Source organism: Sus scrofa, chromosome 9 (genome assembly GCF_000003025.6).
Source record: "Sus scrofa isolate TJ Tabasco breed Duroc chromosome 9, Sscrofa11.1, whole genome shotgun sequence".
Taxonomy (NCBI): Eukaryota; Metazoa; Chordata; class Mammalia; order Artiodactyla; family Suidae; genus Sus; species Sus scrofa.
Genome location: NC_010451.4, coordinates 4003519 through 4028361, shown reverse-complemented (window position 1 = coordinate 4028361; position 24843 = coordinate 4003519). Strand labels below are relative to the sequence as shown.

The 24843-nt window shown below is 45.9% G+C and overlaps 2 pseudogenes; both read left to right on the top strand.

Annotated features, from left to right (window-relative positions):
• LOC100522886 lies at nucleotides 868-1828 on the top strand (annotated as a pseudogene).
• Nucleotides 19548-20505, top strand: LOC110262330 (annotated as a pseudogene).

Sequence of the window (24843 nt, the reverse complement as noted above, 5' to 3'; positions counted from 1 at the left end):
AGAGACCGAGTTCTTTGAGGAAGAGAAAGGACAGGCTTGTTGCTTTGCGAGGCAGAGGAGGACACAGCAGGCTAGTACCTCAGAGCCATGTCCTCTCTTGCAAAGAGAAAGCAAGAGGGACAGAGGCTGAGCTCAGAAGACAGGGTTACTGACCGTGGTGTCTGTCGTAGTTTTCATCCACAGCTCATTTCAGAGTCGTCAACTCTGGGGCCAGTCGGTCCGGGGAGGGCTTCTGGTTGTCTGTGGGAGTATCGTTTCCTGACCTTCTCTCTGGAATGAAGCTCACTTGTAGGGAAGGGGTGTCAGGGAGGGGTTCAATGACAAAAGGCAGCGCTGGGAGGGACACAGCTCTAAGTAGAAAGTAACCATTAGGAAAAGAAAGCAGTTGAGCCAGGAAGAGGTCATTGGGGGACCCCAGACATCAGGTGCCATCTAACTCTAACTAGAAGGTACATCTGAGTAGGAAGGTAGGGGGCCAAGGCAGGACATGACAAAATGAAGGCTGCATTAACCCGTTGTTAGCTCTACCTGTATTTCCTAATAGTTAACTCCTGAGTCAGCCTTTTAAGACTTGGGGGCCAGGCAGGACGGAGAGGCTAAAGGAAAGAACTTGTGGTTAAAAACTCAAAGAGCTATGGTCTGGAGCATGGTTTCAACATGACCTGCTTATGGAGTTTTTGTGATAATTAGCGCAGCTAACACACAAACTGCGTTATCCCAGGTTCTGTTTCATTAGAAGAGTCCAGGAAATGTTCATGGTAAGATGAGAACTGCAAGGATGAGCACTCCTCTCCTTCAAGACCAGGAAACAGGCAACGTCAGGGAGAGTATTCAGAGTCCTCACCCTGAATGTTTTTCCTCTTGGTGAAGATGTTCCAGGAGCTCAGCGGTGCCAACAGCTCGAAGGGCCAGGTCTCTGAGTTCGTTCTGATGGGTTTCCCAGGCATTCACACCTGGCAGCACTGGCTCTCTCTGCCCCTGGCGTGGCTCTACCTCTTAGCTCTCAGTGCCAACATCCTTATCCTGATCATCATCAGTCACGAGGCAACCCTGCACCAGCCCATGTACCACTTCCTGGGCATCCTGGCGGTGGTAGACATGGGCCTGGCCACCACCATCATGCCCAAGATTTTGGCCATCTTGTGGTTTGATGCCAAGGCCATCAGTCTCCCTGAGTGCTTTCTGCAGATGTATGTCATCCATTGCTTTGTAGCATGGAGTCGGGCGTCTTTGTCTGCATGGCTATGGATAGATATGTAGCCATTTGTCGACCACTACACTATACATCCATAGTTACACGATCTTTTGTGGCAAAGCAACGGTGTTCATGGCACTGAGAAGCTGCTTACTTACCATCCCAGTGCCTGTGTTGGCTGCCCAGAGACAATACTGCTCCAGAAACGAAATTGAGCACTGTCTGTGCTCGAATCGTGGGGTCACCCGCCTCGCCTGTGATGACAGGACCATCAGCAGCATGTACCAGCTCCTTCTGGCTTGGACACTCATGGGAAGTGACTTGGGTTTGATTATGTTGTCATATGCTTTGATACTTCACTCTGTGCTGAAGCTGAACTCAGCCGAAGCTGCATCCAAGGCCCTAAGCACCTGCACGTCCCACCTCATCCTAATCCTGTTCTTCTACACAGTCATTGTTGTCATTTCCGTCACCCACAGTGCAGCAATGACGGTTCCCCTCATCCCAGTCCTACTCAATGTGCTCCACAATGTCATTCCTCCTGCCCTCAACCCCGTGGTCTATGCACTCAAGAACAAGGAGCTCAGACACGGCTTGTATAAGGTTCTTAAGCTGAAAGTCAAGGACAACTAACTCAAGAAGATACTCACATTTTGATGTCTCCAGATACCTGCCCAATAGGACATCTAATGAGTGCCTAATGGAGAAGAACAGAGCCGTGGTCACTCTGAAGCTTTTTGCTTCCTATAATGAATCTGTGGCACCGCCTCAAGGTTAAAATAAAGCAATGGTGATGGTCCTATTTGAAATCCTTGGGTTTCAAGCAAGGGTTTACACAAAAGGAGGAAGGTGTTGATGTTTGTTGAGATGTGTATTGACCCAAGGGAAACGGACGTGAACTATGATACCTGCGTCTCCTCATTGCTCTTTTCACCTCCCTTACCCTTTCTGTGTCTGTCCGCATTCTTGTTTGTGCTTTGCAATGGCCTTCTCCATTCTTCACCTGACCAGGACTAAAACGCTCATTGTGAAAAACGTTCCCATTCCAGACTTCAAAATATTATAGAATCAGTTAGAATTTTTCCCCCTTTACAGAGGCCTAGCCAAGCATGTTCCATGGTTGCTTTGTGAATGCCTTGAGGACTTGAGACGCTGGGCGTGAGGACTCGGAAATGCTCCGAGGAGGGAGAATAACAGCGACGCCTTAGTCTTTCACCCTGTCTTTCAGTCTAACCCTGGAAGACCCCTTGCTGGTCCCGCTCAAGGAGGACACAGCTTGGAGGCATTAGCCTGTGGTGGCCTCTCTTGCCCGGGAAAGCAGTAAAGCTCTTCTTTCTGTTTCACCCACAACTCTGTCTCTGAGACCTAACTGGGGCTGGGGTACAGAGGCCACTTTTAGGCTCCAGAATTTGGGGGCTTGTTCTGGATCTTGCTTGTGGTCAGGAGGCCCCCACAGGGGTCCCCCGGCTTGATCAGATGCTCCGAGTTCGTCCTCCTAGCAGCCAGCCTCTTTCAGGAAGGCAGAGGGTTGGAGGCCTCCTTCAGAGGCCGGAGGGCCTGGGACACTTGGGGAAAGGCCATGCCCTAGTCATGCCCATTCTGCCATGCGGGAAGTAGGAACTCCAGCGTGGGGATGGCAGGCGGAGGAGAGAGCACCCTAGCAGCTGCCAAGGCCCCTTGGCCTCAGGGATGCGCCTCTCTTCCTCCCACCCACATGAGCCCTACATCCCCCTCTGGGTGATTATTTGAGGGCAGGAGGAAAACAGTGTCTGAAACCTTGCAGCAGCTCTGTCGGCATCTGGGTAAGTCCGCCAGTGTGCACTCTGGGGCCGCTGGGACATGGCTCTGTCTGGGCAACTCTTGGTCCCATGTGGGCATTTGTTTGTTTGTTTGCTTCTGACATTCCACCTGATCTGTAAGGTACCATTTGGGCTGCGGTCCCGGGCTTAGAGGGACTTGGAAGCCAATCTGAGCCTTGTGCTGTCCGACTCTGCTTTTCGGGCTTGAGGCTTCCATCTGCTGGTGAGGATTCTGGGTTTCTTCCCATGTGCATGTAGATTGGACTTCAAGGAAATGTGGGAATCACTTCCTCTTCCATTCCGTCGGATAGCCCCTTGTGAAAAACCGTGGCAAACTGGTCAACCTGTAGTGATAATGTATGAATAAGGAGAAATTCAACTTAAACTCTGTGGCTACGATATCCTTTAGACTCCAGAGAAACTGGTTGAGGTAAAACGCGTCTGAAAGTTCAAAACTTGCTCTTTTATATATGCATTAGAGAAATCTTGCCTGATAACTTCTTTTCCAGACTTCTGACCCTGAGAGAGCAAATAGATGCCTGGGGGAAAGCATGCAGCTCACCCTTGTCATGCCCTCGGTATCCCAACACAGCCAACTTTGCCTAAGACTTTGAGTTAATTAGTAGACGTTCCAAGCAGAAGGGAAAAGAGAGAGAGAAAGGAGAGGGAAGAGGCTTTTCCATTCAAGGAGGTAAATTCAACTTATTCCAAGGGCTATTTTTGGTCTTGCCTTCGCCAGGTGAATTGCCACGTCAAGTGCAATCACGAGTCCCTATGCTTCCATGGGCATGTTCCTTACTGTTAAAAAGAGGAAGTTGCATTTGAAAAAATAGTGGAGGAAACTGTTAGATGTCACCGTTTTGACTTTCTCCTGCAGGAATCAGATTTTGTTCTGTGTGGGTATATTTGCATTTGTCTTGTAGGCACATGCGTGTGCCAGCTATGGGGAACTCCGTTTTGTCTCCTAAAGACAGCCCCTTGAGCTGCAGTCTTCAGAATGAAACCACTTGCAATTACAAACCAGTGAAATGTATGAAAGATGGCTTTCCTTTGTAAGACAGCCTGGGCATGATACATCCTAGATCAAATTTTAAAATAAGCTCCAAGCTCTCTCTCTGCTGAATTATGTATGTCTCTGAATGTACCTTTGTGATACAATGAGCTCTATCTCCTTGGCTTCAAGACAGGTAAACACAAAGAAGCAACTCTAAATAAAAGAGAAACGAAGCTAAATGAACTTAAGGTTTCCATGATCTGGGAAGTACTGAGCGTAAATGTCTGGTATTAACGTGAGTCAAGTTTGTTGCTGAAGCACATTTTTCTTAATACAGACATGTTTTTAGAGTCATCAGGGTTAAGTATAATACTTTTGCTGTACCTAAGTTTACTGAGAGTCAGGAAGTTCATACCACATCTGTCACCGCATTTGTCTGCCAGGACATTGATTGGTGTAATGACGTTGTAGAGTAATGAAATGGAGATCAATGAGAGGAAACTCTTCAATGAACACGTTAAAATAAAATAATTGTGTTTGAGAAATATCGACCTTAATCCGTTTTTCCAGATTTGTGGTAATTGAAATGCTACACTTCTACTCATGAGCAGGTGATGAAGACTCAGCAAAGGTCTGGGTCACGTAGGAGATGAAATGCTGGACACTGACTGCTGCACAGATTCCAGCTTGTCTACCTTTGTTTTCTAGCAAGAGGGAAGCTAAAGACGTCTGTTTATTGAATATGCATCTGTACCTCATAAAGGAGACATTTGGTTTGGGAAAATGCCCGTTGTGAGAGATTATGGACTATGTTCTGAAGTTTGCTAATCGGAGGATTGCCAATATCACATCAAGTTTGCAGTTGCTTTCTTCTTGGCTTTCACTAAAGCTTACATTTTTTAAAGGTAAAAATTGTAATATGTGCTTAAAAGACCAAACTAGTCAAGGAAGCATTTCATGTGTAAACCAATAAATATATGCTTGTGTAATAGGAGACACAAAGATTGAAATTGTTTGTGTGTTGACCTCTCGGTCACGAGAAGCAAGTTTCTTGGAACATGCTGTCTCTGGAGCAAACTGTGTGAATTTCTTCATCGTTGGGTGATTCCTACTTGCTTTCAAATCCTTCATGACTTTGATCATGTGAGTGTATCATTCCACAATGTGACCAAATTTATACATGTTTTGATATTTTTAACAAACTTCCCAAGTGTCAAGTTCTAATTAAATTTCTTCTCCAGCGAATTCTGAGGTAACTCAGAGGGCCACCGAAGCATTTCAGAACAATTTGAAAAAGTCACCTGGATGTTTTGGACAGCTTTTATTACAGGCAGAGCATTATCAAGTAAAAGGTAACAACCGCAGGAGAGTTCAAGATTATACCACATGCAGATAAAGTCCACTCCACTTGCACAAAAGAAGGAAAACCAGTCGACCCCTCCTTGTCAGACCGGTGCCATCCTGACGTCCTTGTGACATGGTCCCAGTCTCCTCCAAACCAGAAAACTTAGAGTGGGTCACCGACAGCTATAAAGAAGCAGTAAGGCCAGGAAAATCCAAGAAGGCCCTTGGCTTTTCTGGCTCCGGCAAACCTCGTCTTTATCGGACGGTTAAAACGTTCCTTGGCTGTTGGCTGATGCCCTCCCAGGAAAAAGGGAAGTGGTTACAAACTGGACTCCGAACAGAACTCACTTAGGAGAGAGTCATACACTGCTCAATATGAACTCAATCCCATGACTTGTCTGGCCTATTACTGGTTTTAATCTATGCTTTTCAGCTGCAGAGAGTCTATTCCCCTCAAGGCGTCTATGACTTATAGCAAGTTGAGAATTCACAGGTGTGGGTGGAAATAGAAGACTTTTCTTTTCTCTCTGCCTAGTCGCTCCAGAAACCGGAAACCACTGGGTTCCGAGCAGCTTCATCAGGGACTTGAAAGACTGTCTCCTGACTTGTACGGGAATCTCCAGATACGTGGCCACCTCTACAAGGAAAACATCTGCCCAGGCAAAATCTAATGTCAACCACTAGGTGTGGCTTCATGACCTTGAGAGCCTTTGGGGAGTCGTCTGAGAATCGTTTTGAAGAATTACTGCGGAGTTGGTATAGGGTCAACGGGCCAAACCTATTTTGAAAATGAATTAGTCTTTGTTTAACTCTGTTAATGGATATGAGGATAATTTTTTAAAAACGAAATTGTTTCAATGGCATTAAATTCTAGGTCTATTCATTGGAGTCTGGGTTTGTGAAAGTGACTGTGTCAGCACACTTTGCCCTGATGTTCAGAAGGAAAAAGAGTTACCTGGGGGAGATTTGATCCATGAGGATAACCACTCATGGTGTGTTTCTGCTGTCTAGGTCTATTGCTAAAAGCACTGGCCACTGTGTGTGTGACCATTGGGTGTCTACCTGCCCTTCCTCGCTAAAGGCCTCCATATCCCAGCCCTCCCTCGCTTCCTTAGAGCGGTTTCCTCAGGGTAGCTGGAGATGCTGCCTCCTGGACTTAGGCTTCCTTCTGCCCAAATAAAGTGAACTCTCAACTCTCAGTTGCGCATATTCTTTCAGTCAGCAACTTAGGAATGAGGCTTGATGCAGCTCTCTTTTCCCTTCTGCAGACACCTAGAAACAGCCTTTCTAATGGCTCCTTTAGTCAGCTTGGTCACTTTACACCAATGAGGCCATCTCGCTCTCAGGACCCATGTGCCATAGGCCCAAGACACCAGAGGCTGCGGTTCAAATACTTGAACTCTCCCGAATAGGTGATCCGTGGAATCAAAACCCAACTTCGTTGTTGGCAGGGCTGGAGGGGCAGTCAATACGTGGTGACTGAGTAACAGTTGTGGAGGGTTTCTTTTAAACAATGGAAGTGTCCTGCTGTTACATCGTCGAATGGTTGCACAACGTTTTGAATGAAATAACAGGCACTCAGCACACATTTTTTGGTCTTTTAGGCGTACTGGCCTATGGAGGTGCCCAGGCTAGGGGTCAAATCGGAGCTGTAGCCGCAAGCTATGCCACAGCCACAGCACCACAGGATCCAAAGTGCATCTGTGACCTACACCCGAGCTCACAGCATGCCAGGTCCCTAACTCACTGAGCAAGGCCAGGGATCAAACCCACATCCTCATGGCTACTCACCTGGTTTGCGAACCACTGAGCCACGAGGGAACGCCTCAATATACCTTTTTAGTGATTTAAATAATTATTCTATGGCAAGAGACTTTTGCTTTAATAACAACTGATACAGTGTAAAGAGCGCTGTGCTAAAATCTTCTCTCTCTCTGGTCATGCACAGATACACGATAGGAATGTGCTCAATGGATTGTGTAACTACATATTATGCACTTTATTAAATCATGATATTGCTGAATAATCACCCTGAAGTACTTACCTGTGAAGGTCTTTATAATGACAGCATTTAGTTTCAATATGGCACTGCCCCCATTTTGTCCAAAATCATATGTAGAAGTTATACAGAAATGTATCAGCATTACCTCCACATACGTAATTTCAAAGGTGCATTTATCTCCTTCCAAAATCATGTGTATTTTTCAGCGAATGAACACTATAGGTCCTGCTTTCAATATCTTGCTACAGGTTACAAGACAGAATCAGCATGGGTTTTATTGGTTCTTTGCTCTCATCACATCATCATTACTCCATATACACTTAGGCATCTCTTCTAAATACCCCCAGCTTAATATTTGTACAGTACATCGAACTGCTGGCAAACCCACAAAGCCACACGTTCCCCATGCCACGTGAACGAAAATGTGCGATCAAATGACTGGGGTGTTGATGAAACTAAAACCTCTGAAAACCGTCAGTGCTCAGGTGTTCCCACAGCCTTTGTCCAAGAAAAGACAACCACTAAGAAACAAACGTCCTCGTACTCATTCAAAGGCATTGGTTCACTCTCACTCCACGCAAGCACAAGAGATACAAACAATAATGCGTCTCTCCTTCGCATAGGTGAGAGCGAAAGGACTCCACCTCTCCTCCACAGGCCCTAATCCAGACAGCACCAGCATCGTGGTGAACCGCCTGGGAAGAGAAAATGAAGCTTTCTCACCAAAAACAAGAGAGACCAACGCAAATTCATACCTGCAGAGTCGACTTTCTTCATCAGATCCGCACAGCGGAGAGTGCTCACTCACAGGCTGCATCAGAGACAGGTAAAGGAAACATAGGGATGGGATACCTTTCTCATCGTGGACAGAATACATGGGATGCGAGAATGAATTGACTATTTGCATGACTTAAGATTGGATTCCCTCTCCCTATCTGGAGGCAGAAGGATTAAGGAAGAGTGGGTTTCATGGAAAAAAGTTCAATTCCCCAGGTGTCCAATTGCAATGAACACACTTTGGTTGTCCAGGCTTATTATAAATACCTACTTATTTCCTAAGCAAGTAGGAGACTTTGGTTAGGTTGTACTGAGTGTTAAGTGTAAGTCACCCCCACGACGAGAAGAGTGAAGCGATAGCCACACGAGTTCATGGTTGAAGGTTAAAAGAGTCGCCAGGTGTGCATCAGCATTGCCCCCTCTGCATACCAGAATTTTGAACCACAGAATGTTCAAGTGTTTGTGGCTTTGTGTGGTGTACTTACTATTTAGGGCTTGCAGAGAAAAGAAAGTAAACAGCATGTTTCTGGTAGAAACAGATCATAAAACTATGCCTTCGGTTTTCAAGTTCAGGTGTTGATGTTTACATCAGGTGTACCTATGTACAATATGAGAGCTATAACGGGCCTTCCGTCATAACACCGATCTCAGACTCAGTGTGTTTTGATTTCATGTCTTCTGTACTGATGACGAGGTGACTGTCTGGACTGTTCCAAGAAGCAAACGTATGTCCACGTAGGGGAAACTGACTCAAAGCAGAATCAACTGGACTCAGAATACTGAGATCTATCAACTACTCTTGTTCTCTGTTGGCGCAGTTTGTCTTTAGAATGTTCATGCGCATTTTTTTAGACATTTTATAGTTTCCTCATTGGAGAACATAAGTTACGCTGACTACGCTAACATAACCCAGAGTTTCATGAAAATTAACTCATATTTATGAGTATCGTCAAATTCCCAAGGTCTTTGATGAAAAGAGGTTTTCTGATGTTCTATCAACTAATATGTTACTAAACTATTTTCGGACAGAAAGCTACTGCTCTGAGTCTATGCATTGGTAGCAATGTCAAACTTAAGAAGCAGGCTCTGGCATCAGAGGGCTTTCCTCTTGTCCATCCCCAGTGTGGTACCCGGTGGAAGATAACGACCAAGGTTCTGACTTTCCTTGATACTCTGTATCTTAATTTTGACAAGGTGCATGTAACGTTGTCGCCACAATGCAGGCTCTGTACACCGGCACCAATTAAGTCTCAGAGACCGAGTTCTTTGAGGAAGAGAAAGGACAGGCTTGTTGCTTTGCGAGGCAGAGGAGGACACAGCAGGCTAGTACCTCAGAACCATGTCCTCTCTTGCAAAGAGAAAGCAAAGAGGGACAGAGGCTGAGCTCAGAAGACAGGGTTACTGACCGTGGTGTCTGTCGTAGTTTTCATCCACAGCTCATTTCAGAGTCGTCAACTCTGGGGCCAGTCGGTCCGGGGAGGGCTTCTGGTTGTCTGTGGGAGTATCGCTTCCTGACCTTCTGTCTGGAATGAAGCTCACTTGTAGGGAAGGGGTGTCAGGGAGGGGTTCAATGACAAAGGCAGCGCTGGGAGGGACACAGCTCTAAGTAGAAAGTAACCATTAGGAAAAGAAAGCAGTTGAGCCAGGAAGAGGTCATTGGGGGACCCAGACATCAGTGCCATCTAACTCTAACTAGAAGGTACATCTGAGTAGGAAGGTAGGGCGCAAGGCAGGACATGACAAAATGAAGGCTGCATTAACCCGTTGTTAGCTCTACCTGTATTTCCTAATAGTTACTCCTGAGTCAGCTTTTAAGATTGGGGCAGCAGGAGAGGCTAAGAAAGATTGTGTTAAACTCAAGAGTATGTCTGAGCATGGTTTCAACTACTGTTTGGAGTTTTGTGATTTAGCGCAGCTAACACCTGCGTATCCAGGTTTGTCATTAGAGAGTAGAAATGTTCATGTAAATAGAACTGCAAGGAAGCACTCTTCCTTCAGACAGAACAGGCAACGTCAGGGGGTATCAAGTCTCACCCTGAATGTTTCTCTTGGTGAAGATGTTCAGGAGCTCACGGTGCCAACAGCTGAAGGGCAGGTCCTGAGTCGTTCTGATGGGTTCAGGCATTCACACCTGGCAGCCTCTCTCTGCCCCGGCGGTCTACCTTAGCTCTCAGTGCCAACATCCTTATCCTGATCATCATCAGTCACGAGGCAACCCGCACCAGCCCATGTACCACTTCCTGGCATCCTGGCGGTGGTAGACATGGCCTGGCCACCACCATCATGCCAAGATTTTGGCCATCTGTGGTTTGATGCAGGCCATCAGTCTCCCTGAGTGCTTTCTGCAGATGTATGTCACCATTGCTTTGTAGGCATGGAGTCGGGCGTCTTTGTCTGCATGGCTATGGATAGATATGTAGCCATTTGTCGACCACTACACTATACATCCATAGTTACAACGATCTTTTGTGGTCAAAGCAACGGTGTTCATGGCACTGAGAAACTGCTTACTTACCATCCCAGTGCCTGTGTTGGCTGCCCAGAGACAATACTGCTCCAGAAACGAAATTGAGCACTGTCTGTGCTCGAATCGTGGTCACCAGCCTCGCCTGTGAGACAGGACCATCAACAGCATGTACCAGCTCCTTCTGGCTTGGACACTCATGGGAAGTGACTTGGGTTTGATTATGTTGTCATATGCTTTGATACTTCACTCTGTGCTGAAGCTGAACTCAGCGAAGCTGCATCCAAGGCCCTAAGCACTGCACGTCCACCTCACCTAATCCTGTTCTTCTACACAGTCATCGTTGTCATTTCCGTCACCCACAGTGCAGCAATGACGGTTCCCCTCATCCCAGTCCTACTCAATGTGCTCCACAATGTCATTCCTCCTGCCCTCAACCCCGTGGTCTATGCACTCAAGAACAAGGAGCTCAGGACACGGCTTTATAAGGTTCTTAAGCTGAAAGTCAAGGACAACTAACTCATAGAAGATACTCAGTTTTGATGTCTCCAGATACCTGCCCAATAGGACATCTAATGAGTGCTAATGGAGAAGAACAGAGCCGTGGTCACCTCTGAAGCTTTTTGCTTCCTATAGAATCTGTGGCACCGCCTCAAGGTTAAATAAAGCAACGGTGATGGTCCTATTTGAAATCCTTGGTTTCAAGCAAGGGTTTACACAAAAGGAGGAAGGTGTTGATGTTTGTTGAGATGTGTATTTAACCCAAGGGAACGGACGTGAACTATGACACCTGTGTCTCCTCATTGTCTCTTTTCACCTCCCTTACCTTCTGTGTCTGGTCCGCATTCTTGTTTGTGCTTTGCAATGGCCTTCTCCATTCTTCACCTGACCAGGACTAAAACGCTCATTGTGAAAAACGTTCCCATTCCAGACTTCAAAATATTATAGAATCAGTTAGAATTTTTCCCCTTTACAAAGGCCTAGCCAAGCATGTTCCATGGTTGCTTTGTGAATGCCTTGAGGACTTGAACGCTGGGCGTGGGACTCGGAAATGCTCCGAGGAGGAGAATAACAGCGACGCCTTAGTCTTCACCCTGTTTTCAGTCTAACCTGGAAACCCCTTGCTGGTCCGCTCAAGGAGGACACAGCTTGGAGCATTAGCCTGCGGTGGCCTCTCTTGCCCGGAAAGCAACAAAGCTCTTCTTTCTGTTTCACCCACAACTCTGTCTCTGAGACTAACTGGGCTGGGGTACAGAGGCCATTAGGCTCCAGAATTTGGGGCTTGCCTGGATCTTGCTTGTGGTCAGGAGCCCCACAGGGGTCCCCCGCTTGATCAATGCTCCGAGTTCGTCCTCCTCGAACCAGCCTCTTTCAGAAGGCAGAGGGTTGGAGGCTCCTTCAGAGGCCGGAGGGCCTGGGACACTTGGGGAAAGGCCATGCCCTAGTCATGCCACTTCTGCCATGCGGAAGTAGGAACTCCAGCGTGGGATGGCAGGCGGAGGAGAGACACCCTAGCAGCTGCCAAGGCCCCTTGGCCTCAGGGATGTGCCTCTTTCCTCCGCCACATGAGCCTACATCCCCTCTGGGGATTATTTAGGGCAGGAGGAAAACAGTGCTGAAACCTTGCAGCAGCTCTGTCGGCATCTGGGTAAGTCCACCAGTGTGCACTCTGGGGCCGCTGGGACATGGCTCTGTCTGGCAACACTTGGTCCCATGTGGGCATTTGTTTGTTTGCTTCTGACATTCACCTGATCTGTAAGGTACCATTGGGCTGCGGTCCGGGCTTAGAGGGACTTGGAAGCCAATCTGAGCCTGAGCTGTCCGACTTGTTCGGGCTTGAGGCTTCCATCTGCTGGTGAGGATTCTGGTTCTTCCCACGTGCATGTAGATTGGACTTCAAGGAAATGTGGAATCACTTCCTCTCAAGTCCGTCGGATAGCCCTTGTGGAAAACCGTGGCAAACTGGTCAACCTGTAGTGATAATGTATGAATAAGGAGAAACTCAACTTAAACTCTGTGGCTACGATATCCTTTAGACTCCAGAGAAGATCGGTTGAGGTAAAATGCGTCTGAAATTTAAAACTTGCTCTTTTATATATGCATTAGAGAAATCTTGCCTTTTAATTCTTTTCCAGAGTTCGACCGAGAGAGCAGAGGGGGGAAAGTGAGCTCACCTTGATGCCCTGTATCCACAGCACTGCTAAGACTTGAGTTAATTAGTAACTTCCAAGGAAAAAGAAGAGAAAGAGAGGAAGAGTTCCATTCAAGGAGGAAATTCATTATCCAGGCTATTTTTGTCTGCTTCGCCAGGTGAATTGCCACGTCAAGTGCAACCACGAGTCCTATGTTTCCATGGGCATGTTCCTTACTGTTAAAAGAGGAAGTTGCATTTGAAAAATAGTGGAGGAAATGTTAGATGTCACCGTTTGACTTTCTCCTGCAGGAATCAGATTTGTTCTGTGTGGTATATTGCATTTGTCTTGTAGGACATGCGTGTGCCAGCTATGGGGAACTCGTTTTGTCTCCTAAAGACAGCCCCTTGAGCTGCAGTCTTCAGAATGAAACCACTTGCAATTACAAACCAGTGAAATGTATGAAGATGGCTTCCTTTGTAAGACAGCCTGGGCATGATACATCCTAGATCAAATTTAAAATAAGCTCCAAGCTCTCTCTCTGCTGACATATATGTATGTCTCTGAATGTACCTTTGTGATACAATGAGCTCTATCTCCTTGGCTTAAAGACAAGTAAACACAAAGAAGCAGTTCTAAATAAAAGAGAAACGAAGCTAAATGACTTAAGTTTCCATGATCTGGGAAGTACTGAGCGTAAATGTCTGGTATTAACTGAGTCCAAGTTTGTTGCTGAAGCACATTTTTCTTATACAGACATGTTTTTAGAGTCATCAGGGTTAAGTATAATACTTTTGCTGTACCTAAGTTTACTGAGAGTCAGGAAGTTCATACCACATCTGTCACCGCATTTGTCTGCCAGGACATTGATTTGGTGTAATGACGTTGTAGAGTAATGAAATGGAGATCAATGAGAGGAAACTCTTCAATGAACACGTTAAATAAAATAATTGTGTTTGAGAAATATCGACTTAATCCGTTTTTCCAGATTTGTGGTAACTTGAAATGCTACACTTTACTCAATGAGCAGGTGATGAAGACTCAGCAAAGGTCTGGGTCACGTAGGAGATGAAATGCTGGACACTGACTGCTGCACAGATTCCAGCTTGTCTACCTTTGTTTTCTAGCAAGAGGAAGCTAAAGACGTCTGTTTATTGAATATGCATCTGTACCTCATAAAGGAGACATTTGGTTTGGGAAAATGCCCGTTGTGAGAGATTATGGACTATGTTCTGAAGTTTGCTAATCGGAGGATGCCAATATCACATCAGTTTGCAGTTGCTTTCTTCTTGCTTTCACTAAAGCTTACATTTTTAAAAGGTAAAAATTGTAATATGTGCTTAAAACGACCAAACTAGTCAAGGAAGCATTTCAGTGTGTAAAACCAATAAAATATATGCTTGTGTGTAATAGGAGACACAAAGATTGAAATTTGTTTGTGTGTTGACCTCTCGGTCACGAGAAGCAAGTTTTCTTGGAACATGCTGTCTCTGGGAGCAAACTGTGTGAATTTCTTCATCGTTGGGTGATTCCTACTTGCTTTCAAATCCTTCATGACTTTGATCATGTGAGTGTATCATTCCACAATGTGACCAATATTATACATGTTTTGATATTTTTAACAAACTTCCCAAGTGTCAAGTTCTAATTAAATTTCTTCTCCAGCGAATTCTGAGGTAACTCAGAGGGCCACCGAAGCATTTCAGAACAATTTGAAAAAGTCACCTGGATGTTTTGGACAGCTTTTATTACAGGCAGAGCATTATCAAGTAAAAGGTAACAACCGCAGGAGAGTTCAAGATTATACCACATGCAGATAAAGTCCACTCCACTTGCACAAAGAAGGAAAACCAGTCGACCCCTCCTTGTCAGACCGGTGCCATCCTGACGTCCTTGTGACATGGTCCCAGTCTCCTCCCAAACCAGAAAACTTAGAGTGGGTCACCGACAGCTATAAAGAAGCAGTAAGGGCCAGGAAAAATCCAAGAAGGCCCTTGGCTTTTCCTGGCTCCCGGCAAACCTCGTCTTTATCGGACGGGTTAAAACGTTCCTTGGCTGTTGGGCTGATGCCCTCCCAGGAAAAAGGGAAGTGGTTACAAACTGGACTCCGAACAGAACTCACTTAGGAGAGAGTCATACACTGCTCAATATGAACTCAATTTATCTTGTCTGGCCATTACTGGTTTTAATCTATGCTTTTCAGCTGCAGAGAGTCTATTCCCTCAAGGCGTCTATGACTTATAGCAAGTTGAGAATTCACAGTGTGGGTGGAAATAGAAGACTTTTTCTTTTCTCTCTGCCTAGTCGCTCCAGAAACCGGAAACACTGGGTTCCGAGCAGCTTCATCAGGGACTTGAAAGACTGTCTCCTGACTTGTACGGGAATCTCCAGATACGTGGGCCACCTCTACAAGGAAAACATGGCTCTATGTAATATGTTTTGACTGAGATTTGGGGAGTCTGAGATTTTGAGAATTACTGCGGAGTTGGTATAGGGTCAACGGGCCAAACCTATTTTGAAAATGAATTAGTCTTTGTTTAACTCTGTTTAATGGATATGAGGATAATTTTTTTAAAAACGAAATTGTTTCAATGGCATTAAATTCTAGGTCTATTCATTGGAGTCTGGGTTTGTGAAAGTGACTGTGTCAGCCACACTTTGCCCTGATGTTCAGAAGGAAAAAGAGTTACCTGGGGGAGATTTGATCCATGAGGATAACCACTCATGGTGTGTTTCTGCCTGTCTTAGGTCTATTGCTAAAGCACCTGGCCACTGTGTGTGTGTGACCATTGGGTGTCTACCTGCCCTTCCTCGCTAAAGGCCTCCATATCCCAGCCCTCCCTCGCTTCCTTAGAGCGGTTTCCTCAGGGTAGCTGGAGATGCTGCCTCCTGGACTTAGGGCTTCCTTCTGCCCCAAATAACAGTGAACTCTCAACTCTCAGGTTGCGCATATTCTTTCAGTCAGCAACTTAGGAATGAGGCCTTGATGCAGCTCTCTTTTCCCTTCTGCAGACACCTAGAAACAGCCTTTCTAATGGCTCCTTTAGTCAGCTTGGTCACTTTACACCAATGAGGCCATCTCGCTCTCAGGACCCCATGTGCCATAGGCCCAAGACACCAGAGGCTGCGGGTTCAAATACTTGAACTCTCCCGAATAGGTGATCCGTGGAATCAAAACCCAACTTCGTTGTTGGCAGGGGCTGGAGGGGCAGGTCAATACGTGGTGACTGAGTAACAGTTGTGGAGGGTTTCTTTTTAAACAATGGAAGTGTCCTGCTGTTACATCGTACGAATGGTTGCACAACGTTTTGAATGAAATAACAGGCACTCAGTCACACATTTTTTTTGGTCTTTTTTAGGGCTGTACCTGTGGCCTATGGAGGTGCCCAGGCTAGGGGTCAAATCGGAGCTGTAGCCGCAAGCTTATGCCACAGCCACAGCACCACAGGATCCAAAGTGCATCTGTGACCTACACCCGAGCTCACAGCAGTGCCAGGTCCCTAACTCACTGAGCAAGGCCAGGGATCAAACCCACATCCTCATGGCTACTCACCTGGTTTGCGAACCACTGAGCCACGAGGGGAACGCCTCAATTATACCTTTTTAGTGATTTAAATAATTATTCTATGGCAAGAGACTTTTGCTTTAATAACAACTGATACAGTGTAAAGAGCGCTGTGCTAAAACTCTTCTCTCTCTCTGGTCACGTGCACACACACACGTATTAGGAATGTGCTGCAATGGATTGTGTAACTACATATTATGCACATTTATTAAATCATGATATTGCTGAATAATCACCCCTTGAAGTACTTACCTGTGAAGGTCTTTTATAATGACAGCATTTATGTTTCAATATGGCACTGCCCCCATTTTTGTCCAAAATCATATGTAGGAAGGTTATACCAAGAAATGTATCAGCAGTTACCTCCACATTACGTAATTTCAAAGGTGCAATTTATCTCCTTCCAAAATCATGTGTATTTTTCCAGCGAATGAACACTATAGGTCCTGCTTTCAATATCTTGCTACAGGTTACAAGACTAGAATCAGCATGGGTTTTATTGGTTCTTTGCTCTCATCACATCATCATTACTCCATATACACTTAGGCATCTCTTCTAAATACCCCAGCTTAATATTTGTACGAGTACATGCGAACTGCTGGCAAACTCCCACAAAGCCACCACGTTCGTCCCCATGCTCACGTGAACGAAAATGTTGGCGAGTCAAATGACGTGTGGACGTGTGTGAGTGAAACTAAAACCTTCTGAAACACCGTCAGTGCTTTCCAGGTGTGTCCCACACAGCCTTTGTTCCCACCAGGAAAGAGACAAACCACCTTAAGAAACATTAACGTCCTTCGTACTCATTCAAAGGCAATTGGGTTCACTCTCACTCTCACGCAAGCACAGAGATATCGAAACACACAGATAAATTGCGTCTCTCCTTCGTCCAGTAGGTGAGAGGCTGCAAATGGGACTTTCCACTCTTCCTCCTCCACGAGGGCCGCTTAATTCCCAGACCAGCACCAGCATCTCTGGTGTTTTGTGATACTCGCCTGGGGACAGAGAACACATGTTAAAGCTTTTCGTTCACCAGGACAAACATCAGGAGACGTAGTAGCCCAAGACTGCAAATGTACATATCCTGCAGAGTCGTACTTTCTTCATCAGGATCCGGCACAGCTGGAGCAGGTGGCCTTCAGCTCACAGGTCTGCCATCCAGAGACAAAGGTACTAAAGGAAACACAATAGGGGAGTGGAGATGAGCCTTTTCTCATTCTGTGGACAGAGAATACATGGGGATTGTTCCTGGAAGTACATGAATTGACTATTTGCATGACTTAAGATTGGATTCCCTCTCCCTATCTGGAGGCAGAAGGATTAAGGAAGAGTGGGTTTTCATGGGAAAATGTTCAATTCCCCAGGTGTCCAGTTGCAATGAACACACTTTGGTTTTCCAGGCTTATTATAAATACCTACTTATTTTCCTAAGCAAGTAGGAGACTTTGGTTAGGTTGTACTGAGTGTTAAGTGTAAGTCACCCCCACGACGAGAAGAGTGAAGCGATAGCCACGACGAGTTCATGGTTGAAGGTTAAAAGAGTCGCCAGGTGTGCATCAGCATTGCCCCCCTCTGCATACCAGAATTTTGAACCACAGAATGTTCAAGTGTTGTGGCTTTGTGTGGTGTACTTACTATTTAGGGCTTGCAGAGAAAAGAAAGTAAACAGCATGTTTCTGGTAGAAACAGATCATAAAACTATGCCTTCGGTTTTCAAGTTCAGGTGTTGATGTTTACATCAGGTGTACCTATGTACAATATGAGAGCTATAACGGGCCTTCCGTCATAACACCGATCTCAGACTCAGTGTGTTTTGATTTCATGTCTTCTGTACTGATGACGAGGTGACTGTCTGGACTGTTCAAGAAGCAAACGTATGTCCACGTAGGGGAAACTGACTCAAAGCCAGAATCAGCTGGACTCAGAATACTGAGATTTATCAACTACTCTTGTTCTCTGTTGGCGCAGTTTGTCTTTAGACTGTTCATGCCCATTTTTTAGACACTTTATAGTTTCCTCACTGGAGAACATAAGTTAACGCTAACTACGCTAACATAACCCAGAGTTTTATGAAAATTAACTCATATTTATGAGTATCGTCAAATTCCCAAGGTCTTTGATGAAAAGAGGTTTTCTGATGTTCTATCAACTAATATGTTACTAAACTATTTTCGGACAGAAAAGCTACTGCTCTGAGTCTATGCATTGGTAGCAATGTCAAACTTAAGAAGCAGGCTCTGGCATCAGAGGGCTTTCCTCTTGTCCATCCCCAGTGTGGTACCCGGTGGAAGATAACGACCAAGGTTCTGACTTTCCTTGATACTCTGTATCTTAATTTTGAGAAGGTGCATGTAACATTGTCGCCACAAATGCAGGCTCTGTACACCGGCACCAATTAAGTCTCAGAGACCGAGTTCTTTGAGGAAGAGAAAGGACAGGCTTGTTGCTTTGCGAGGCAGAGGAGGACACAGCAGGCTAGTACCTCAGAGCCATGTCCTCTCTTGCAAAGAGAAAGCAAAGAGGGACAGAGGCTGAGCTCAGAAGACAGGGTTACTGACCGTGGTGTCTGTCGTAGTTTTCATCCACAGCTCATTTCAGAGTCGTCAACTCTGGGGCCAGTCGGTCCGGGGAGGGCTTCTGGTTGTCTGTGGGAGTATCGTTTCCTGACCTTCTCTCTGGAATGAAGCTCACTTGTAGGGAAGGGGTGTCAGGGAGGGGTTCAATGACAAAAGGCAGCGCTGGGAGGGACACAGCTCTAAGTAGAAAGTAACCATTAGGAAAAGAAAGCAGTTGAGCCAGGAAGAGGTCATTGGGGGACCCCAGACATCAGGTGCCATCTAACTCTAACTAGAAGGTACATCTGAGTAGGAAGGTAGGGGGCCAAGGCAGGACACGACAAAATGAAGGCTGCATTAACCCGTTGTTAGCTCTACCTGTATTTCCTAATAGTTAACTCCTGAGTCAGCCTTTTAAGACTTGGGGGCCAGGCAGGACGGAGAGGCTAAAGGAAAGAACTTGTGGTTAAAAACTCAAAGAGCTATGGTCTGGAGCATGGTTTCAACATGACCTGCTTATGGAGTTTTTGTGATAATTAGCGCAGCTAACACACAAACTGCGTTATCCCAGGTTCTGTTTCATTAGAAGAGTCCAGGAAATGTTCATGGTAAGATGAGAACTGCAAGGATGAGCACTCCTCTCCTTCAAGACCAGGAAACAGGCAACGTCAGGGAGAGTATTCAGAGTCCTCACCCTGAATGTTTTTCCTCTTGGTGAAGATGTTCCAGGAGCTCAGCGGTGCCAACAGCTCGAAGGGCCAGGTCTCTGAGTTCGTTCTGATGGGTTTCCCAGGCATTCACACCTGGCAGCACTGGCTCTCTCTGCCCCTGGCGTGGCTCTACCTCTTAGCTCTCAGTGCCAACATCCTTATCCTGATCATCATCAGTCACGAGGCAACCCTGCACCAGCCCATGTACCACTTCCTGGGCATCCTGGCGGTGGTAGACATGGGCCTGGCCACCACCATCATGCCCAAGATTTTGGCCATCTTGTGGTTTGATGCCAAGGCCATCAGTCTCCCTGAGTGCTTTCTGCAGATGTATGTCATCCATTGCTTTGTAGGCATGGAGTCGGGCGTCTTTGTCTGCATGGCTATGGATAGATATGTAGCCATTTGTCGACCACTACACTATACATCCATAGTTACACGATCTTTTGTGGTCAAAGCAACGGTGTTCATGGCACTGAGAACTGCTTACTTACCATCCCAGTGCCTGTGTTGGCTGCCCAGAGACAATACTGCTCCAGAAACGAAATTGAGCACTGTCTGTGCTCGAATCGTGGAGTCACCCGCCTCGCCTGTGATGACAGGACCATCAGCAGCATGTACCAGCTCCTTCTGGCTTGGACACTCATGGGAAGTGACTTGGGTTTGATTATGTTGTCATATGCTTTGATACTTCATTCTGTGCTGAAGCTGAACTCAGCCGAAGCTGCATCCAAGGCCCTAAGCACCTGCACGTCCCACCTCATCCTAATCCTGTTCTTCTACACAGTCATCGTTGTCATTTCCGTCACCCACAGTGCAGCAATGACGGTTCCCCTCATCCCAGTCCTACTCAATGTGCTCCACAATGTCATTCCTCCTGCCCTCAACCCCGTGGTCTATGCACTCAAGACAAGGAGCTCAGACACGGCTTGTATAAGGTTCTTAAGCTGAAAGTCAAGGACAACTAACTCATAGAAGATACTCACGTTTTGATGTCTCCAGATACCTGCCCAATAGGACATCTAATGAGTGCCTAATGGAGAAGAACAGAGCCGTGGTCACTCTGAAGCTTTTTGCTTCCTATAATGAATCTGTGGCACCGCCTCAAGGTTAAAATAAAGCAACGGTGATGGTCCTATTTGAAATCCTTGGGTTTCAAGCAAGGGTTTACACAAAAGGAGGAAGGTGTTGATGTTTGTTGAGATGTGTATTTAACCCAAGGGAACGGATGTGAACTATGACACTGCGTCTCCTCATTGCTCTTTTCACCTCCCTTACCTTTCTTGTCTGGTCCGCTTCTTGTTTGTGCTTTGCAATGGCCTTCTCCATTCTTCACCTGACAGGACTAAACGCTCATTGTGAAAAACGTTCCATTCCAGACTTCAAAATATTATAGAATCAGTTAGAATTTTTTCCCCCCTTTACTGAGGCTAGGCCGTAGACGAATGTCCAGTCCGAGCTTGTCTTTCACCCTGTCTTTCAGTGTAACCCTGGAAGACCCCTTGCTGGTCCCGCTCAGGGGACACAGCTTGGAGGCATTAGCCTGCGGTGGCCTCTCTTGCCGGGAAAGCAAAAGCTTTCTTTCTGTTTCACCCACAACTCTGTCTCTGAGACCTAATGGGGCTGGGGTACAGAGGCCACTTTTAGGCTCCAGATTTGGGGGCTTGTCCTGGATCTTGCTTGTGGTCAGGAGGCCCCCAGGGGTCCCCTGGCTTGATCAGATGCTCCGAGTTCGTCCTCCTCGCAGCCAGCCTCTTTCAGGAAGGCAGAGGGTTGGAGGCCTCCTTCAGAGGCCGGAGGGCCTGGGACACTTGGGGAAGGCCATGCCCTAGTCATGCCCATTCTGCCATGCGGGAAGTAGGAACTCCAGCGTGGGGATGGCAGGCGAGGAGAGAGCACCTAGCAGCTGCCAAGGCCCCCTTGGCCTCAGGGATGCACCTCTCTTCCTCCCACCCACATGAGCCCTACATCCCCTCTGGGTGATTATTTGAGGGCAGGAGGAAACAGTGTCTGAAACTTGCAGCGGCTCTGTCGGCATCTGGGTAAGTCCGCCAGTGTGCACTCTGGGGCCCCTGGGACATGGCTCTGTCTGGGCAACTCTTGGTCCCATGTGGGCATTTGTTTGTTTGTTTGCTTCTGACATTCCACCTGATCTGTAAGGTACCATTTGGGCTGCGGGTCCCGGGCTTAGAGGGACTTGGAAGCCAATCTGAGCCTTGTGCTGTCTGACTCTGCTTTTCGGGCTTGACGGCTTCCATCTGCTGGTGAGGATTCTGGGTTTCTTCCATGTGATGTAGATTGGACTTCAAGGAATGTGGGAATCACTTCCTCTTCAGTCCGTCGGATAGCCCCTTGTGAAACCGTGGCAACCTGTAGTGATAAATGTAAGAATAAGGAGAAATTCACTTAAACTCTGTGGCTACGATTCCTTTAGACTCCAGAAAAGATCGGTTGAGGTAAACGCGTCTGAAATTTTAAAACTTGCTCTTTTTAGATACGCATTAGAGAAATCTTGCTTGATAACTTCTTTTTCAGAGTTCTGCCCTGAGAGGCAATAGATGCTTGGGGGAAAGCATGCAGTTAACCCTTGTCATGCCCTCGGTATCCAACAGCCACTTTGCCTAAGACTTTGAGTTAATTAGTAGATGTTCCAAGCAAGGGAAAAGGAGAGAGAAAGGAGAGGGAAGGCTTTTCCATTCAAGGAGGTAATTCAGCTTATTCCAAGGGCTATTTTTGGTTTGCCTTCGCCAGGTGAATTGCCACGTCAAGTGCACCACGAGTCCCTATGTTTCCTGGGCATGTCCTTACTGTTAAAAGAGGAAGTTGCATTTGAAAAATAGTGGAGGAACTGTTAGATGTCACCGTTTTGACTTCTCTGCAGGATCAGATTTTGTTCTGTGTGGGTATATTTGCATTTGTCTTGTAGGCACATGCGTGTGCAGCTATGGGGAACTCCGTTTTGTCTCCTAAAGACAGCCCCTTGAGCTGCAGTCTTCAGAATGAACCACTTGCATTACAAACCAGTGAAATGTATGAAGATGGCTTTCCTTTGTAAGACAGCCTGGGCATGATACATCCTAGATCAAATTTTAAATAAGCTCCAAGCTCTCTCTCTGCTGACATATATGTATGTCTCTGAATGTACCTTTGTGATACAATGAGCTCTATCTCCTTGGCTTAAAGACAGTAACCAAAGAAGCGTTCTAAATAAAGAGAACGAAGCTAAATGAACTTAAGATTTCCATGATCTGGGAAGTACTTAGCGTAAATGTCTGGTATTAACATGAGTCCAAGTTTGTTGCTGAAGCACATTTTTCTTAATACAGACATGTTTTTAGAGTCATCAGGGTTAAGTATAATACTTTTGCTGTACCTAAGTTTACTGAGAGTCAGGAAGTTCATACCACATCTGTCACCGCATTTGTCTGCCAGGACATTGATTTGGTGTAATGACGTTGTAGAGTAATGAAATGGAGATCAATGAGAGGAAACTCTTCAATGAACACGTTAAAATAAAATAATTGTGTTTGAGAAATATCGACTTTAATCCGTTTTTCCAGATTTGTGGTAACTTGAAATGCTACACTTTTACTCAATGAGCAGGTGATGAAGACTCAGCAAAGGTCTGGGTCACGTAGGAGATGAAATGCTGGACACTGACTGCTGCACAGATTCCAGCTTGTCTACCTTTGTTTTCTAGCAAGAGGGAAGCTAAGACGTCTGTTTATTGAATATGCATCTGTACCTCATAAAGGAGACATTTGGTTTGGGAAATGCCCGTTGTGAGAGATTATGGACTATGTTCTGAAGTTTGCTAATCGGAGGATGCCAATATCACATCAAGTTTGCAGTTGCTTTCTTCTTGGCTTTCACTAAAGCTTACATTTTTAAAAGGTAAAAATTGTAATATGTGCTTAAACGACCAAACTAGTCAAGGAAGCATTTCAGTGTGTAAAACCAATAAAATATATGCTTGTGTGTAATAGGAGACACAAAGATTGAAATTTGTTTGTGTGTTGACCTCTCGGTCACGAGAAGCAAGTTTTCTTGGAACATGCTGTCTCTGGGAGCAAACTGTGTGAATTTCTTCATCGTTGGGTGATTCCTACTTGCTTTCAAATCCTTCATGACTTTGATCATGTGAGTGTATCATTCCACAATGTGACCAAATATTATACATGTTTTGATATTTTTAACAAACTTCCCAAGTGTCAAGTTCTAATTAAATTTCTTCTCCAGCGAATTCTGAGGTAACTCAGAGGGCCACCGAAGCATTTCAGAACAATTTGAAAAAGTCACCTGGATGTTTTGGACAGCTTTTATTACAGGCAGAGCATTATCAAGTAAAAGGTAACAACCGCAGGAGAGTTCAAGATTATACCACATGCAGATAAAGTCCACTCCACTTGCACAAAGAAGGAAAACCAGTCGACCCCTCCTTGTCAGACCGGTGCCATCCTGACGTCCTTGTGACATGGTCCCAGTCTCCTCCCAAACCAGAAAACTTAGAGTGGGTCACCGACAGCTATAAAGAAGCAGTAAGGGCCAGGAAAATCCAAGAAGGCCCCTTGGCTTTTCCTGGCTCCCGGCAAACCTCGTCTTTATCGGACGGGTTAAAACGTTCCTTGGCTGTTGGGCTGATGCCCTCCCAGGAAAAAGGGAAGTGGTTACAAACTGGACTCCGAACAGAACTCACTTAGGAGAGAGTCCATACACTGCTCAATATGAACTCAATTCCCATGACTCTTGGTCTGGCCTATTACTGGTTTTAATCTATGCTTTTCAGCTGCAGAGAGTCTATTCCCCTCAAGGCGTCTATGACTTATAGCAAGTTGAGAATTCACAGGTGTGGGTGGAAATAGAAGACTTTTCTTTTCTCTCTGCCTAGTCGCTCCAGAAACCGGAAACCACTGGGTTCCGAGCAGCTTCATCAGGGACTTGAAAGACTGTCTCCTGACTTGTACGGGAATCTCCAGATACGTGGGCCACCTCTACAAGGAAAACATCTGCCCAGGCAAAATCTAATGTCAAGCACTAGGTGTGGCTTCATGACCTTGAGAGCCTTTGGGGGATGTCGTCTGAGAATCGTTTTGAAGAATTACTGCGGAGTTGGTATAGGGTCAACGGGCCAAACCTATTTTGAAAATGAATTAGTCTTTGTTTAACTCTGTTTAATGGATATGAGGATAATTTTTTTAAAAACGAAATTGTTTCAATGGCATTAAATTCTAGGTCTATTCATTGGAGTCTGGGTTTGTGAAAGTGACTGTGTCAGCCACACTTTGCCCTGATGTTCAGAAGGAAAA